Source organism: Sturnira hondurensis, unplaced genomic scaffold (genome assembly GCF_014824575.4).
Source record: "Sturnira hondurensis isolate 20B ecotype Veracruz unplaced genomic scaffold, ASM1482457v3 Scaffold0013515, whole genome shotgun sequence".
Taxonomy (NCBI): domain Eukaryota; kingdom Metazoa; phylum Chordata; class Mammalia; order Chiroptera; family Phyllostomidae; genus Sturnira; species Sturnira hondurensis.
In genome coordinates this window covers 1,971,558-1,990,948 of record NW_028086146.1, presented here as the reverse complement: position 1 = coordinate 1,990,948, position 19,391 = coordinate 1,971,558, and positions in this window count along the sequence as shown.

Sequence of the window (19,391 nt, the reverse complement as noted above, 5' to 3'; positions counted from 1 at the left end):
TTGTTTTTAAATTGGTTGTTATCTTTCTTTTGGTTGTGCGAGGAAGCAAAGCATATCTACCCATGCATATCTTGGCCAGAAGTCTTTGTAGTTCTTGAACTAAATATAAAGCATTGTTATTTTTTAATGATTCAAATATTTAAAAAATACTCTGAGGTTATTAATGATAATTTTGGTGAATTTCCTTCTTCTTACAAAGGTTCTGCTTATCTATCCTCTATGTTAGAGGGCTTTCTGAAATGTCTGGTTGCCCTTGGTCATCTGCTCATATTTAAGAGTGGGAAACTCCAGTGCTGATTGAAAGCTCTAAGTGCATGAGTAGAGATTTTGAACTGTAAACTTCACTGTAATATAAACCAGTTGGGATCCTTTAGTACCTTCAGGTCTTTTCTCATAGAAACATCACATTTCACAGAAAAGCTTCTCCCAATCTCTGGCCTGGAGGATAAAGACTCCAGCCACCAGCATGCTAGAAACCAAGTAGAGGAAAAGGGCTAGAGTCTCAGCATCCCATATATATTAACTTATTAAGGCCCACCCCACCCCCTTTTTCAGTACTATATTTCGGCCCTTAAATTTTTACTTTTTGGTTGGACAGGGCTTTGGGGAAATGGGATAAAGATATGACATTCTAGCTATTTAAAAAAGGCTCACCAAATTGTTTTATGTTTTCTCCCTTTGCTCCTTTTTTTGAGGTCCTGGGTCCCCAAATTTCAGTGTCTTTTGAACATTTTAAAGTGTAAGTCAGTTTGATACCAGCTTAGTGTTCAGTTTTTTTCTTCTAGTCATATGTTTCTAATGTCTCTGCAAGGAAGGTTAGTATATTTAGTCTTCCAGCTTGTAAATCACAAAATATTGTTTCTTCTCTAGTGATTTTGAATAAATAAACTTTCATTCTTATTTTAGAGAGATTCACAGTAGAATAAGTAAATTATTTGTTCAGTGAACTATATATACCTGGGAGTCTGTCTATATTTTTTCCTTGTACCAAGGAAAGTTTAGTTTTCATTGATTGTCCAAAACATGTGAAAATAGGGCAGTCTTTAATATCTGGCCTGGGCTATAGATGTCCAGGACGAAGAGCAAGGGTTCTGGACTCAGATAACTGGGCTCATGTCCAGACACCATCAGTTTCTACCTGCGTGACTCTGACCACGGTGCTTAGCTTCTCTGTGCCCCATCTTTCCAGATTATAAAATGAGTCATACTGATAGTATCTGCCCCACTTTGGTATCGTGAGGATTAAATTAATTAATACTTGTACTATTCTAAGTGCTATATTAGTTGTTTCTTGTTATATGTTAGTTTTATATTGTTTATCACTATTACTTGCATTATGAATGTAAAGTGTTCATTTCACAAATCATGCTGCTGTCAGTCTGGATGATGATGTAATTTAGAAGGCATAATGAGTAATTTAATGAATGAAGCTGATTCACTGCTCTCAGGTAGTCAAGGAACAAACGTATGATTCCGTAGCTCTACTGGACAGTCAGCAGCTGAGAGTTGCTCACAAGCTTTGAGTTTAAAATTAGCTTAAAGTACAGATAATTGAGCACCCTGGCATTGCCAATCCTGAGGCACGAGTGAGCTGCAGAGGGAACGGGTGTTTAGCTTCCGTGTAACAAGGAGCCTGACATGACCACATCTGTCATGCAGAACTAACTGCACGGTGCCGAGAAGGAATACTGTTCCTGGGCTTCTGCAGACCTGGGTTCCAGTTTCCCTTCTTCCAAACACCAGCCGAGGCTTTGCAGTGGCCTAGATCTTCCTAGTCCTACTGGCTTAAAAATTCTACAGTGAGACAATCTTAGGGACATGTTCATGACTTTGGAACCATGTAGGAATGGCCTAAGGCCCTGTTGTTCATGGTCCTTGCAAACTCTTGGATGCACATGTTGCACCTCTCCTACTGGTGATTATGCCCTTGGAGGAAAGAGCATTACACTCTCATTCTCTGAGGACAAACTTGAATCTCAAGCCCCACTCTCAAACTTACTACCTATGTGGAAGGAGCTGAAGAAATCACTCTCTTCTATGAGCTGGCACCAGAATTCTGCTTAGAGAGAGGACTGTCTTAGTCTGCAAGGTATTTTGCAAAGGTATTTTGCAAGATACCTTGCAGATGAGCCCTTCAGGGCTGGGGCCAAAATATCAGAGACCAGAAATGAACCTCTGTGCTTGGAAGGAGAAGAAGACTTCATTTTACTCTTAAAGGAGAAGCATGAGGAAGAAGCCAATACTGGAAGAAGATGGGGGAGGGGAAGTCTGTGGAACAGTGTGACACTGGGGGAGTCCTGGGGAAGGACCTGCAGAAAGGATCCGGCATGAAACGGCCAAAGTATATCGACATTGGAGATGCCTGCTGTTCAGTTAGAAGCGGTTACATTATTCAGAAATAAACTCTCTTCCAGCCCTATCTATGTTTTGTAGAAAAATCTACTATGTCCATTAAATTCTTTCTGTTACATGAATTTTATTTTTGCTTTGAAACTGGAAGGTTGAGTTTTACATTTGGATTTCTATAGTGAGGAGCAGAAATAACATACATGAATCAGTAGGCAGGAATGACAGGGAGAATTTAAGAATTTTAGAAATTTGTGGAACTCCTGGGGGTAATGTAGGATCTGCATTTTGTGGATTATTGAGAGTCCACATTAATGAAATTTCAGGGGTAAGGAGACCCCCGCTTACATCTGGGTTGTTTGTGTGACTTTGGCTAGTGGTTGATTAGGCCAGGACTCCATTTCCTTCAATCAATGGATGTTTATGAAAATTCCATGTCAGAAAATTTTCCGTGTGTTGGGATATAAAGGCAAAGAAGACATAATTCTTTTCCTCTGGAAACTTTCTAACTGGAAGGTAGTGCCAGGGTAATAGTACCCTGGTAACCAGGATATTAATAGTTCTGAGCTTGCCTGGATATTCTTGGTTTATTCCTGTTCTTCTGCCTTAATTATCAATACTTCCCACTTTCATGCCTAAGAAAGTCCTAATTTAGAGATATATTAGCTGGTAACCATTGCATGAATTTGTAAAGATTAGAAAATGATTAAAATTTATGTTAAAATGCTGTGTGAATTGTAAGGCATTCTACAGATGAAGAGATTAAGAGATTTAAGTTTTTTATTGCATTTTGTTACTAGAAATAGAAATGTCTAAAATTGCTATCTACTTTGGTCCCTGTTATTACTTTGAGATCTACTTGGATTTGCAAGAAAATAAACTTGCCAGAAAATTAATTTCATTTTAAGGCATCTTAGCATGTTCTGAACCATTGTCAAGATTAAACTTCCTTTTGTAGTCTGTTTTGGATCCTTTCATGTATCCTTGAAATTTATTTATTTTTTAGTTGTTTTTTTAAATTTATGGGTCCTTTCCAATTTAACATTATATGATTCTGATAGGTTTTGGACATGGGGGACATGCCAGATCTTTAAGAATTTTTAGGGCCTATTTTGGAAAGGAATGGGTATAAAAATACTACATGTTAAATATTTATCACAGAGAAGGCACATTGCTTTCCCTCAAAGATCTTTTACTTTAACTGTCTCATGTGTCCCTTACATCAATCACACGAGAGAGATATGATTTCCCCTTGCCCAGGAAAGGGGCCTGAGGCTTACAGAGGTCAATTAACCTGCCTGGTTAATGCCATAGCCAATAAAGCACTAGGATTTAAAGATATATCTAATCAGATCCTGAAGGCTTTGATCATTTATTCATGAGTGCAATAAATAGTTATTGAATATCAACTATATGCCAAGTGCTATGTATACAAGGTGTGTCCATGAGGTATCCAGCCATGTACTATAAAAAATAGAGACATTTATGGAAGAAGATACAAGATTCAAGAAACATTGTACATAGGACAATGATGCCTCAGTCCCCTTCAAAGTAGGCACCTTGGAACTTCTCCCAATTGTCATCAGCTGCCCTGTTGTATTTTCCTGAATCTCATTAATGGTCTGAAATTTCTTCCTTTTCAAAGGTGATTTCAGTTTTGGGAAAAGCCAGAAGTCACAGGTTGCCAAACCTGGGCTGAAGTGGGGCTGAATCACCTTGGTGATTTGATGTTACACCAAAAAACTCTGTATGAGACATGATGCATGAGCGGGCATATTGTTGTGATAAAGCTGCCAATCACCAGGTGCCCATAGCTGTGGCCTTCTGAACCACCTGAGTAGTTTCTGTGAAGGAATGTTCAAGCTTAATGCAAAATTTGATGCAGGGTTAAATGTGGGAGGTGGGGGTGGGTGGGGCAGGGTAGAGTGATGGGAGGAAAATGGAGAACACTGTAGTTGAACAACAATAAAAGAAACCGGATACAGATTGGTTTCTCTACTTGCTCAGTCATTGTGAATGCGATGCCACCCAGTACACAAGCTCCCTCAACAGCGTGTACTGCCCCCACTGACTAGTACAGTGAAACTGTCACTGCAATGCGTGCCCACTCCAGTCCATTCTCCTTGGCTGCTAGGTTACATCGGTGCTGTGCAAATCATGCTTGTTACATTAACAATGGCTGGGCTTTTTTGGAATAGACCTCGTATGTGTCTGGTGGTGAGTAAAACAGATGGTGCTGGTGCCCTGTCCTCATATCTGGTTTGATGGCATCATCATGATCATCGTCAGCCACACCATCACTTATTAATGAGACTTTTCCAGACCTGAATAACTGCCGAAGGCCAATCTACTCTGTGACATTGAAGTTAAATATTTGACTAAAGGAATAAACTGAACCATCAGGAACCAAGTGCATTGGAAAGAGCCTGATTTAAAAGTCAGAGGACATGTGGAGAACTGAAAGTGGCCTCCTGCTGGGAAGGGCTTAATAAATACTTCAGTAAAGAATCTACATTGTAAAGATTACCAGGGGAGTTTCATCTCCAACTGAAATTTCCACTGTTCTCCCATGGTTTACCATATCCCCTTTTCAATCTAAAATAAAGTGAATAGGCCACATGTTTTTGATTTTGTAGATCTCCTTTGGACAAAATTTCATCTAATGCCATTCATATAATATTTAATTACTATGGTAACTTTGCGTCTCATTAGCGATGAAGGTATTAACATGCACGTCTCCTTTTTTGGCCTTAATAAAGCTATTCTAACAGTTCCAGGTTAAAAAAAGATATTAAAAAGAAAGCAATCATGCATGTGTTGTATTAAGCTGCCTACACACAGGAAAGAAGGATGTGAAAGACAACACCTAATTAGAAGTACTTTTTTATTATCAAAGTTGGGTCATAATTAATTCCTATGAAAACCTATCCATCAGTTTCAGAGTTTAAGCAAGGGAGCTTCTCAGTAAACATTCCAGGATGCTAGTAGCCTTTGAGGTCTATCTGGTGCATAGAATTATTGGACATAAACTAATTTAGAATATGCTCCAAAATGTAGTTTTGCTAGGGATTAATTAGGTCATTTAAAAATAAGAGGAGTTATTTAGCAAGACTAATTGCAGACTGATATCAGTACTAGTTTGTAATAATAATTACATTTTTTACTTAGCAGAGTTAGAGGAGCATGCATTCAGATGTAGTTTAAAATTATTAAAATATATTGTTTTTTTAAAAAAGATTTTATCTACTTTTATTTCAAGTTTATTTTTAAAAAGATATAATTTTAAGAAAAATGGTTTAGAGCATAGTGATTTTCATTGTTTTGCATAATATAATCTAATCAATGGAATTCTTGAAATTTTTCTAAAGTTAGATAGAACATATTGGCTTTTTTTTGGCATTCAACACTTTATTTTTCAATTACAGTTTACATTCAATATTATTTGTATTAGGTTCAGGTTGGCATATGAATTTCATTTCAAACTTTTTTCCTTAAGATCTGAACAGACTTACAAATACATATCTTAAAATGAAGTTGTCTTTCCCTACTTAAGAATCTAAAAGTAATTAATTAGTTTATTAATTATTGATTAGCATTAATTATGTCTGAAGAACTAAACTGTGTGAAATAAAACAGTAGAAACTAGGTAATTTTCTCTGAAATAACTTAACTCCTTGGGGAAATTGAATTTCCTACAAATTATTTTTTGTTGGCTCTGCATTCATATATCTTGCTTAGATTTTCTAGCGGTGTTTCTAATTATTTTTTAGATCAATAGCAATCAGCTATTATACATGTTTATGTGATTTTTATAGATACTTTATGTTAAATATTGCCTGTACATGTTATAGTACTCTGAGTATATATGTACTTGCCTTTTACAGTTAACTACAGAAGATGCTTTCTCCTTTTCTATCAGCTTTTCTTAATTTTTAACCTAATACTTTTCTTATTCTGTTCAAGGATCCCATCCAAGAGGCCACATTACATTTAGTCACCATCTCTCCTTAGGCTGTGACTCTTTCTCAGACTCTTCCTTGTTTTTGATGACCTGGATAGTTTTGTGTAGGAACATATTGTTTGTGCTCTCTTTGAGCTCTTTTAAATTGCTTTCTAGAAAAAAAAGGAAGCAGTTGAGTTTACCCTCTCCCCATGCTGCAGGTAACTTATTTACCAATGAAGATTAAGCCCAAAGGAAAAAGTTCCTCATTTAGGGAGAACAGCGATCATCACCTATTACACTTCAGTGCATGTATATCGGTGTGAGAGTGTACACCCACTCATGTGAGTGTACACCCACATGATTTGCCTTCTAAGGGGTGTAAGAATAAATGAAGAGAAAATTGGGAGTAATTTGATCCATAGAAAGCATCAAGCGCCACTTACAATAACTTCTTCTGCTATGAGCAGATGTTATTGAGCCTGGAGCTAGAGGTTTATGCTGCTGTATGAGACACAGAGACAGTATGAGGTGCCTGGGAGAGCATGTTGGTAAGCATCGGACAGTTTAAGGTAAGTCTGGGGTCTTTTCCAGTGGAAGCTTTCTCTGGTTGCTATGACTTAGGCAGGGTCTGGCTGAGGGATGGAGGCTGGCAGAGGAACTAGGTGACCTCCCTAGATTCTTGCGTACTTTTCCCATAGAACCTCTCAAGGTGTCAGACCTCTGCTGAGCAGGTTAGTAGCCTGAGTTAGCAAAGAGGAATACAGGACTCCCAGTTAAGTTTGAATTTCAGGTAAATAATGAACAACATTTTTAGTATAAATATGTCCCATGCAATATTTGGGCCTCCCTTATCCCTCCAATTTGTTGTTTATCTGAACACTTAATGTCCTGTGTCTTCTCTGCACCAGTTCCTTGGGTCCCCCAGATGTGCAGCTGTGGTGGAGGGAGAACGGAAGAGGTGGAGAAGGGTGTAGCTCCAGCCTCAGACCACCACTCTTGGAGAGTGGTTACCTTAATGTGAACAACAAATGGGACATCACCTGTTCTCCAAAGCTACTCAGGTCAGCATTGGAAGACACTAAGGGCCTCTTAGCTCTTTGTAACAGCATTCATGGTCCAGCTCTCTTCATTTTTGAACAGATACCCAGTAAGTCTGTATCATATAAACAGTATCCTTTACTACTAATAGATCCAGAGGAAAAGAAAACCCCATGAGATCAGAAACAGGAGACAGCAAAAGTGTATTTTCCCCACAACCACCTGGTTCCCTAGCTGTCTGCCTTCCACTCCCACAGGCTGTGAGAATGTGGACCAGCCAGGGCTTAGTCTCACAGCTCTCTCCCCCGCCTCTTATCTAACTTTCAATTTTCTCAGATGATGGAGAGAATAAATGCTGTACTATATAAAGATTCCTCATGCATTAGATAATTGAAAACTAAGTATGATTGTAGAAAAATTAAGTGTAAACAATACCACATGCTCAGGCATAATAAAAATACATAGGAAGAATAATTTAACGAATTAAAAAGTTTGAAACAGATGTAAGTATGCTCTTGACCTCTAAGATAGAGTCCACAAAAGTATAGGCTTGGAATACTTCACACATCAGTGGAGTCAAAATCGGGGAGCATTTAAAAGCCTTCACAAAATAGAGTTCATACATCATAATTTTTTAATGGCACACATTCCAATTAGCATCAACTGTTGCATAAATAAGGTTGATTATAATAATTAAAATGTTATTTCCTAGAGCAATCATAATTTCCTTTAATCTCCCATAGCAATGTTTTGTAAACTTCAAATTATGATCCATTAATAGGTCATGAAATCAACTTAGTGAGATATAATCAGTGTTAAAGAGAATAGAAAATATCCACTTTCATTACTTATAGTCAATGGAAACATTATTTCATGTATCTTAATTTCAGTTTTCTAAACACATATGTATAAATGATTGGTTATAATATAAAGTATATTTCATATGATCTGTTATGAACAGTCAGAAAACAACTATTTATATTACAAAAAAATTCTAAGGCTGATCAAAAGGGAAGGAAGTACAATTTGAAGTCACAAATTAGTGAAAGAGGAAGGAAATGTTTTCAATAGAAGATAATATGATGGTTAATATGTTTTAACTAATAAGTGAGTCACTTTTCCATTTGTTGTGAGTTTGGTTCAAGGTGATAAATATGGTGTTCCACTTATCACCAATGGGCATGCCGTGGTGGTATATGTAAGTGAGGCCTCTGGGGTCAGGCTGTCTGGCGTGGCCATGTTACTAAATTGTTCAATTTCCTTGTCTATAAATTGGGCCTTGTCATAAACTGGTGATCACCCAGTTGTATGGATTAAGTGAATTTACACATAGAATGCACCTAACACAGTGTTGGGCACTTAATAAGTCCTCAGTAAGTGTTAGTTACTAGCTTTATTATGTTTTTTTAAATTTTTATGTAAGAATAGCAACTATCAGAGTTACTTGCCTCAAACTTTTAATTTTATCTGATGAATGGAGAAGGGGACCCAGGGTATGCTTTGTGGTTCAACCCACACAGGTCCTTCGATTCTTCTACATGTATGTATTTAGAATCGAGTCCATTGGAACCAAATGCTTTAGAGCAGAGATTCTCAACCTGGGACACAAGACACACTTCCTAGGGTTGTGAGCTTCCTGAAGTGTGATCAGAATCTTGAAAAATTGGGCATATCTAATTTGGGGAGTAGACAAAGAAGGTCAGCTTCTATGGTCAAAGGGGTCACGTGGTATACTGAAGAGTTAGGCATACTTGGAAGTCCAGGCTTACTAATTAGTAATGGTAAGCAAGTTACCTGAGCAAGTTACTTAATGTCTTGTAGCTCACTGGCCCCATCTGTAAATGGGAATTAAAAACAGCTTCTACATGATATAGTTGTTGCAACAATTAATGTTTACTGTGTTTGTAAAAATTTTGGCAGTTAGCATAGTGACTGCCACATGATAGGCAGTCAAGAAAATATTAATAGTGGAAGCAGAGTAGGTAGATGGGAAACTAGAATACAGTGGTTGCTCTTCTGAGTTTTAATTTTGGAATCTATCACTGAATCATTAAGTCATCCATTCATCCCTTCATTTATTCACCAAAATTGGTCTAACACTTGCCATGTGGTATGAATTATGTGAGGTGCTGAGAGAGCAGTCATGGACAAGACGCCTTCTCTGTCCTCACAGAGCTTGTCATCTAAGGAGGCTGACCAACAGGGCGTAGCCAGCGGTGTGACAAGAGCTGCAGCAGGCAGGTGTGGGGCTCAGGAGGAGGGTGGGGGGCCTCTAACCAGGAACTGCAGTCAAAAGGTCTGTGGTTTTGCTTCATCTTATAGCTCCGGTTTTCATTTCAGTCCTAAACAGAGGCAACTTCTGTTTGTTTATTTGCATACTGAACACCATTAGCCACATGTAAACTACCTATTAAGGGACCTGAAGGGCAGGATCTGATCTGTAGAGGTTGGAGAAAAATAATCTTCTCTTGCACATGGCTGCAAGGATGAGGACATGCAGTGAGACCTCTTTATAACATTGGGACTAAAACCAGGACGAACACCAACAGCCTCTTTATAAAGGAAAACCATTCACTTCAGGCACTTCTACTTATACCTTGACTTTGAAGAAAGTTAGAGTTAAATTTAATGCTCAGTTATAACAAGTACAGTAGCCTACTTTTTTGGTTTCTTTCTCCATTGCTCTACATGGTTTTGATTTTCTATTTTAATATATTACAATATCTCTATGTCTAGCTATCTACTATCTATGCTATATTAAGTGATTTTTGAAAGTAGATAGGGCAATAATTATTAAATAACCTCAGGAACTTAGTATCTTACATATTACATTGGTCTTTTACTTTGTATATTTTTATGATTCAGTGGACATGACTAAATTGTAGTGTATTTAAATTTTATGAAATTGAGTCATTCTGTAACAGCTCCATTATAGAAGAATTGAATAGCTGGAGCGTGTCTCACAGGAGAGGTCCTTGTGTTATCCACAATTGGCTGTGTAATGGTATCATTTTGAATTATATCCACTATTAGGAGACATAAGGTTGCTGTGTTAATCCATTTAAGTTACTTTTGCACTTTCTGGATACACCAACTCTCTTACCTTTGAGCAAAGCTGTCAGGATAGCTAAATCTATGTCCTGGTGTCCTTCTGATCCCATCCGAAACACCGTAATCTGCAATTTGAAACACGACCATTAGCAATGCACTTTTTCCCCCAAGAGAAATTAAATCATTGGGACCATATCTGAACACAGACCATTTTAATATCTGTAAGGTAGATTCTTAACCACAGGAAAAGCATACATAGCAAGAATTTAATTAGATGGCCCTGCAGTTCATTAAGAGGGAGATGATGCCTCAGTAGCCGCCTGACAGAAACCATCTTGGATAATTGCACTGATTGTGGTTTCAATGAGGAGAAACCAGAAACCAAGGAAAATGTCCTCTCCTAACATTTAAGTTTTTAAATTAAAACTTGCTGGGTTGCCCTGGCTGGCGTAGCTCAGTGGATTGAGCGCGGGCCTGCGAACCAGACGATCGCAGTTCGATTCCCAGTCAGGGCACATGCCTGGGTTGCAAACTGGTTCCTTGCAGGCTAACTACCAGGGGATGCACAAAAAGGCAACCATACATTGATGTTTCTCTCCCTCTCTCCTTCCCCTCTAAAAATAAATTTAAAAAAAAAAGCTGGGTTTACAGACAAGTGTAAACCACAATGTAAACTATGAGATGAGAAACTAAGTGTTTAAAAATAGCTAGTTGGTAGTATGCCCTTCAGTAAATACTCCCCTTATGTATGGGTGTGTGTGTGTGTGTGTGTGCGCGCGTGCGTGCGTGCAGTGTAGCCATCCCTATGCTTACTCCTCGGCAATAGTTACTCAAGGTTTTCAACGTTGTGATGCTTCCAGATCCTCCAGTCCCCTCGATAACCTTGAAACCTCTTGAGAATAATTTATCAGTGCATCCAGGAGAGAAAAGTATTCTCTGGTGGATAATTAATACACGTTGGATTAATACTAAGTCCCAAAATAGTGCTTAAGAACAATAAAGTTTTTTTTTCTAAGTCAGAGGGAAGCTACTTAAAGAAGCCAAAAGATTTTTAAAAATTTCTATATTGAATTGGTATTGTATTCAGCTGCCTTAGGCATTGAGTTTCCCTGTCTATAAACGGAAATATAATAGTACTTGCCCATTTCTGACTATATAGAAAGCAAATGTTATAGAATTTGCTAATATATAATTCTAGGCCTTGCTACTACGATGGAGATCACGGACACAGAACCACAGACTGTCAAACCACTAGCTGCCTTACAAGTTTTCTGATCCAGTACTCAGAGACAGAAACCCAGCGCTTAAGGGCGACAACTAGTCAGATGGACAGCTGGAACTGGAACCCGACGACAGACCTCACCGTTTGTCTTGTGCTTTAAACATTGGAAAGAAGTGAGGAGAAGGAACAAGAACATATGTGCTCTTGTGAGATGCCTAATTCTTTTGTACCAGTTTATGTCCCGGGATGAATATAAGGCAGAGACTGCGAGAGGAAGTGCTTGACAGGCATTTGAACTGAAAAATGTAAAAAATGTAAGAACCAGATGAAATTCATCTGTGTCCTGTGTTTGGCTCATGGGTCATAGTTGTGGCCCCGGTAAGGATCACCAAGTGGAGTTGTGCCCATACTTCATCAGACTTCCACAGAAATCTGCTTCTGCACAACCACAGTTTGGCCCAAGTACCACTGGGATAGTGCCCCAAATAGTCTTGCTGCCCCCACAGAATCCACTTGGAAGATGAGAGGCAGCTTTTATCTGCTCTGTACTCATGGGAATAAAATTTGGGTTCACTGGATTAAGAACCAGGGGGCAGAAGTGGGATTTTGGCTCTTTAACTCGTTAAGCCAGGGCTGGCTGGAGTCTGAAAGGCATTATTGTATAGCACGCTGAAGCGTCAGGATAACATCTGAGCTCGCTGTTTTAGAAGAACTCAGAAATTAGGCCTCAAACGGAATTCCTCAAACATAGGACCTAATTGTTCTGCTGGTGGGTAAGTTTTCATTGCCTAATTAGAGGCTCCATTTCAGATGCAAATTCTCCTGAGGCAGCAAACACATACATCAAATTTCCCCTACAATATGAGACTATCAGGCTTTCCTGGAGATAGATTTGAGGAGGAGGGTAAGAAAGGTGTATATAGTGCAGGCTTTCAAAACGATTTTAACGTGGGAAAACAGAGACCTGGGTATACGTGCTGTTGTGTGTCAAAGAGCCTGCAGTGGAATTGTATGCCAGGACTTTGCAGTTCTTTCCCATACTTAATGGGAGGAAATGGATGTCCCACCCCCCAACATCCATCCCTGTGTGCTCAGATGAAGAACCCAAGGCCTCTAGAAAGAGGGAAAAGAAGCACGAGAAATAGGCTGGAGGATCCAAAGATAAAATTTATTCCATAATTTTGCTTTGAACTGACCCGAGATATTACATGTTCATCATTACTGCAAAGATTTAATGTAAAGATTTATTGCATGTAAAGATTTAAATTTCAAATCAAAAAAGTCAAACAAGAAACCAGAGTTCTCTCCTACCACTCCCCAATGTTGGCAGGGATGCAGAAAATCAGGTGGGAATGGGAGTCAAAACAGTAGTTTTAAAGTAGGATAGGTTGGCACAAAATTCCTTGGTTTTGATTTGTTATTCTTTAATAGCTCTGGATTTATTTGTTGATATTTTATTTGGGATCTTTGCAGCTATGTTTGTGAGTTTGGTACTTGTCATAAACTTGACTGGTTTTGGTTCCAGAGTTGCACTAATTTTCAATATGAATTTGGAAGCTTCATTTAGTTATGTTCCAGAACAGTTTACATGACAAAGAATTTGGCTTCTGGTAGGTTTAGTAGGATGGTTATAAACTATGCAATATTGAAGCATTTTTAGGGATAGATAGGTGATCATTTTTATATATTCTTCAAGTTACTGATCAATTTAGATTTTCTGCCTTTTCTTGATTCAATTTCATATATTTTCCTAGCTAAGCAGGCATTTTATGTAGATTTTCAAATTTATTGATATACAGTTGTACTTAGAATTCTCTTATTATTTAAATAATCTCCTCTACATCTAGAATTATATGGCAGTTGTTTAGTCCTCTTTATCTTTAAAAAATTTTTATCAGCACCTGAATACATTTTTTCATTGCTTTTAGAGAGACAGGAAGGGAGAGAGTGAAACATTAATGTGAGAGAGAAACACTGGTCAGTTACCTTCTGTCTGAGCCTGGACCGGGATGGTATGCACCCAGACAGGGGATGAAACCCACACCCTAGGCGTGTGCCCTAAGTGGGAATTGAACCTGCAACCTTTTGGTTATGGGATAATGCTCCAACAAACTGAACCACATAGGCCAGGGATATTCCATTTTATTTTTCACTTGATCAAAATCATGGTAATTTCAAAGAATCAGGTTTTTATTTTATTGCTCAGTATTATATTTACAATTTAAGTATTATCCTCTGTTTTCTTATTATCCATTCATTTCTTTTAATTTGCTGCCTTAGCCATTCTTTTCTTAGAAATTTGAGTTGACTTTTTAGACAATTTATTTTTATTCTTTGAAAATACATATATTTATTTTCTTTGTTTTCTATTCTTGTTTTCTAACACATGCATTTAAGATTCTGTGTCTCATATGCTTTTATATGCATTATGCCATTTTTCATTCATTTTAGATATATGTAATTTATTTTCTCTTAAAATACTGGAATCTGTAGGTGTATTTATAACATTCTGCAAATGTGCTATTTTGTTTGAAGAAAATATACAATCTCAATATTTATAAACTATACTTACTAGATTTTTATTTAAATATCCTACACATTTACTTATTTCTTATTTCTAATAGGCATGTTAAAATCTCCTATTAAGATTATACACTTCACTACTACACCTTGAAAGTAAACAGTTTTTGCTTTGTATGTTTTGGAGCTTTTAAAGAATGTATAAAGATTCATGGCAATCTCTTCTTGGAGGATGGTGCTTTTCACCAGCATATAATATCTCCCTTTCCTATTTAATTCTGTCTATTTGTTATTATATCTTATTTTATGTTATCATTGTAATTGTCCCACAACCTTTTATGAAGGACTAGGATTGGTCTGGTACATTATTCCACTTGGGTATTTGTCAATTTTTTGTTGTCATTTTGTTTCAGGTTCCTATCTTGGAAATAGCAATGCTAGATTAAAAAAAAGCTAAATCAAAATATTTATCTCTTAAAGGCAGAAAAGAATCTAGTTACATTTAATATGATTATTGATTTTTTGTCTTATTCTTCCATATTATTTTATGTTTTATATATTTATATATTTTTTATAATTTCCCTTCTATACTTGCCTTTTCTTTTAAAAAACATTGCATCTGCATAGATAAAATCCCAGTGGTACAACGAGATATACAGTGAAATTATGTGCTTCACTTCCGTCTTTAATTTTGTAGTGCCTTCCACAAAGTCAGCCAGTAGACACATGGAGCTGAATGGACTTACTGCTTCTAAAGCCCAGCAAGTCTTGTAGTTGAATAAAATGAGGGTATTGAAAAAAATATTGGAAAAATTAAACTGACTCCCTTTCAAGGTCTATAAATTAGCTTAATTTGTGATTTATGTTTATGTCAGTGAGCAATGAGTCTGTAAAAAGAGACATGGAGATTGGAGTGAACTTTTCAAAATGAAAATTACCATTTACATTAAACTGAAAAACATCTATAAGCCATAATTTGTCTCATTCTTTCAAAAACAGAAGGGAACATTCCACAACCATTTACTGGTATGTGAAATGTGAGAGATAATATCAGTTTGATAAACAGTTTGTAACACATTGGAAAATTTTAGAGAAAGAGCATAGCTACACAACAGATAATCAACAAAATTCTATTAATTTTTTTTTTTAGAAATTTATGAAAGTCCCCCAAAATGTTAACCAAAGGTTTAAAGACATTACAGGGTGGGGCAAAAGTAGGTTTATACTTATGAGTACATAAAGCAGAGAGTTTATTCTTGGATTAGTATTTATTAATTATTGTACTGTTTTCCATACAAACAATGGTAAACCTACTTTTGCCCCATCTTGTATATGCTACATTTGGAACTTCCTTAAAAGAAACATCTCTAAAATATTTCCTATTTACTCATTTAATTTCTTCAAACATTTTTTTCTTAAATATATTTTATTGATTATGCTATTATAGTTGTCCCCGTTTTTTTCTCTCCTTTATTTCCTTCTGCCCTGCAACCCCATCCCACCAGCATTACCCACCCCTCCCTTAGGTCATGTCCATGGGCCATACATGTAAGTTCTTTGGCTTCTCCATTTCCTATATTATTCTTAACCCCCCTCTGTCTATTTAGTATCTACCATTTATATATATATGTATGTATGTGTGTATATATATATATTTAGTTGCTGTTCAAGTACAGTGGGGGGAAATAAAAACAACTGTACTCATTTAATTCCTTAAAAAAAGTCTAGAGATGTTTCCCGAGGACAGGAGCAGGAGGAGCGGGAGAGAATTAGATCCATAGGTAATTCTATCACCACAATGCAATGACTTTAAAAATCAGTAGTGTAGTAGAATACTTCTCAGATGAATTATTAATATTCAGAATAATTTGAAACAATTGAATGATTAATATAAGATGTGAAAATCCATGTTTATTGAGGTATAGAGTGATACAAGACCACGGAAGACACCTAAACAGGAATCCTGACTGGTAATATAAAAGTCCTTTAAAGAGACACTGGTTTCACTTTTCACTTTGGCACAACAAAGGTCAGTAGGTACCGGGAGGAGAATGATGCAACCTGGTAAAAAGAATACTACGCACCCAAAACATACTTCTATTTGATTTCCAGCACTCGAGAGAATGAATTCTGATTGGTTGACAAAATTCTTGAAATTAAGATTTTGACCAAGTACTGGCTTTTAGAAATGGACATGCGGATTTTTATGGGGGAGGGGAGAAAAATCAGAGAAAATTTAAGCACACCTGGAAATGAGCAAACCAAAGATCAGTAGAATGTGATATTGAAAATTTTCATCAGAAAATTATTATCAAGTGAATTTAATTATTGGTTATCAAGTTCCACATAAACTATACATTGACTTTCCATGTGATATATTTAAGTAAGACTCAGTTTCATACTGAAATGGGTAAATAAAAAGTGATGTTACTGAAATAGAAATTGATGAAATTAATATAATTTTACTGTGTCCTGCTTTGAAAAGACTGTCATATATAAATTTACACATTGGATAAGTACATGATTATTTGACTTTCAAAAGAATATTTTATCATACAAGTTTTTCCCAGTTTATTTTAAAAGTGTGTTCCTTCTATTCTTAGTATACAATTCGCTTTGGATTACTTTCAGTAATAAGTTGTCTCCTAGATTAAACACACTTTAATTACCACTCAACCTCATGCTGTCTCAAGGGACCTTCATGCATGAACTTGGCAATTAATGAAGAGTGCCAGAGGATGGAGGAAGTTTTGCTTATCTGATTCTAATCCTTGTCCCCCTTTTTTATCCCCCCCCCCGTAATCTAAGAACACTAGAGTTCGTTTCTCCCATCAACAAATGCAATTCAGAGGCCAGAAGCCCACTGGTTCCAATACAAGAAAAATTATTTTTTTCTTATTATAAAAACAGTGCATGATTATCATTAGAAATTCTAGAAAGTTTAGAAAAAGTCAAATAAAAATAATTTCTAAAATCCAAACTCTTAAATGAAGACAACCTGATGATATTTCCTGTAATTTTCTCTTTTTCTTTTCTTTTTTTCTATAAGTGTAGTATGCATATATATATACGTAGGGGGCCATATTTGTGAATTTCTTTACAAATATGTAAAGAAATATATGTAATTTCTTTACATATATGTATGTGTAGGGGGCCAATTTGTGAATTTTGCATTGTTTTCTTTTCTGTTAGCATTGTAATTAAGCACTTTCTTGTGTTATTGGGAACTCTTCAAAAACATAATTTTCAATATCTGCAGAGTATTTTTTCAACGAATGTGTATAGCTCACTTACCAATACCTCTGTTATGTCTAAATCTTTGATAGAAACAATGATGTAATGAACATCTTTGCATATAAATCCTGTTCTGTATTTGGCATTCTGTCTTTAGCATAGATTCTCCGAAGTTTGGTGCTCTAGTCACAGGTTGCCTCATAGCTAAGAAGCAAGTACTTTAAGCACATAAAAGCTAGTTGAAGTAAAAGGAAGCTTGTGTTGTCCTTGAATGAGATCTGCTGTAATGGCTGAAGAGAGGAAGGCAACTCTTATGAAGCTGGATGTAGTAGCAAATGGTAACTGAAAACACAGATGCATGTATGTGCTGCCAATGCCGCCTTCACACCCAGACACAGAGAAGCTACGGGCAGGATCATCTCTCTATTTGCACCACTACCAACCATCAGGATGAGTTTAGGTGCTTGTTTTTTTTTTTTGAAAAGAAGTCTTCAAAAGCAGATTAACCTTATCACTTTCTTCCAATTTCACTTCCTTGGGTTTTACTTTGGCCCTTTGCATGCTGTGTAGGTCCCAGGGTAATGCTGGCTCGAACAACTGGGTGGCGCAAATAAAATCATTTGATTAGCATGAGGTTTAGATTCTTTTTTAAAGCATGTAAGTCAGGTCACAGTAAGGAAATTGTTACATATGTGTCAGGAGTGCAACCCAGGCTCTCTGGATCCATGATTGATACAAACTTTATAGTGAAAAAAAGACCCAGCAATTTGGGATCCTAAGGTGACATATAGAGAAGACAGAAAAAAGTGGCCCGGCTGATTTTATGATGAAGAAAAAAAATAGGAACAGGCTAAATTCCTCATCCACGAATTCTTTAGGGAAATTTCAGTGGTGCTGTCTGGGAGTTGGAACTAGATGACAGCCTGTCATTGACTATCTCCTACTTTCAGTTCCTTTCCTGACAATTGATGGCACCTCTTTCATTTATTATATAACGATGCAATGTACCTCAGCAGGTGCCAACAGATGCCAGATGTCCAGCAATAGAATTTCTATAGCTTTCTTTATATATGTCATAGCCTTGGCTAGCAGAATCAAAAATATTTGTTCCCTACCATCTGGTCAGCCAACCAGAGGGACAGAAATGCAACTTGACCCAAGACCATATTTTCCAGCTCAGGAAGATACGTAGACATCTCTGTGAGGAGAATATGTGGGGCAGCAGATGGGTCTTATAGGCCAATACCCTATGGGCTTATTAGGTTATAAAAATTGTTAGTGGGTTTTTGTTTTGGTGGTTTTATCTTATTTTTTTGCCCTAACAGGATAAAACTATATATATTTTCCGACTTTCCGTTGTCATTATCAAGACATCACATACTTCTGCAGCCCAACTACTTCTTCGTGATCTCTCCCGGTGAGAGGTGCCAAGGAGGCACCAAAAAGTGCAATGGACAGAGAAGGCGTCTTGCCTCCCTTCTCAAGCCAGTGTAGTTTCCCTGGCAGTCATCTTGTCAACTGTTTGTAAGTTGGCTGTACTAGATGCCCTTGGTTCACTCCTCTGGGAACCTGCCCACTAGACGTCACACCACTTGTCATGGGGCCAGTCTCACCCCTCCCCTTGTACAGAGTAACCCTGAGTCTGAGCCAGTGACGGAGGCCATTGTGGATAAGGGGAATACCATTCTGGATTGTTTTCTCACTTTAGGAAAAGATGCATTGCACTTTTCCTTCCCCTCCTACCCAGCTGCAAGAAATACAAACATCTTGAAGGTAGGGCATGTAAGCTTTTTTCCACACTTGCTTTCCGTACCTTTCCTGGGAGAGAAGTGGAAGAGAGCTGTTTAACACTCATGTCAGAGCCTGTGAAAAACTTAGCTAGGGAGGAACGGGGGAAATGTTTCGGAGGAAAATGCCCATTTCAGACTGTGTGGATACTTTCAGATTCCTGGGTTTTCTTTGCATGGCTGACAGGATGGAGTCTGTTTCACACGGTGGATATCCATGTCAAAAGACTCGTGGCCTAATCACCTCTTT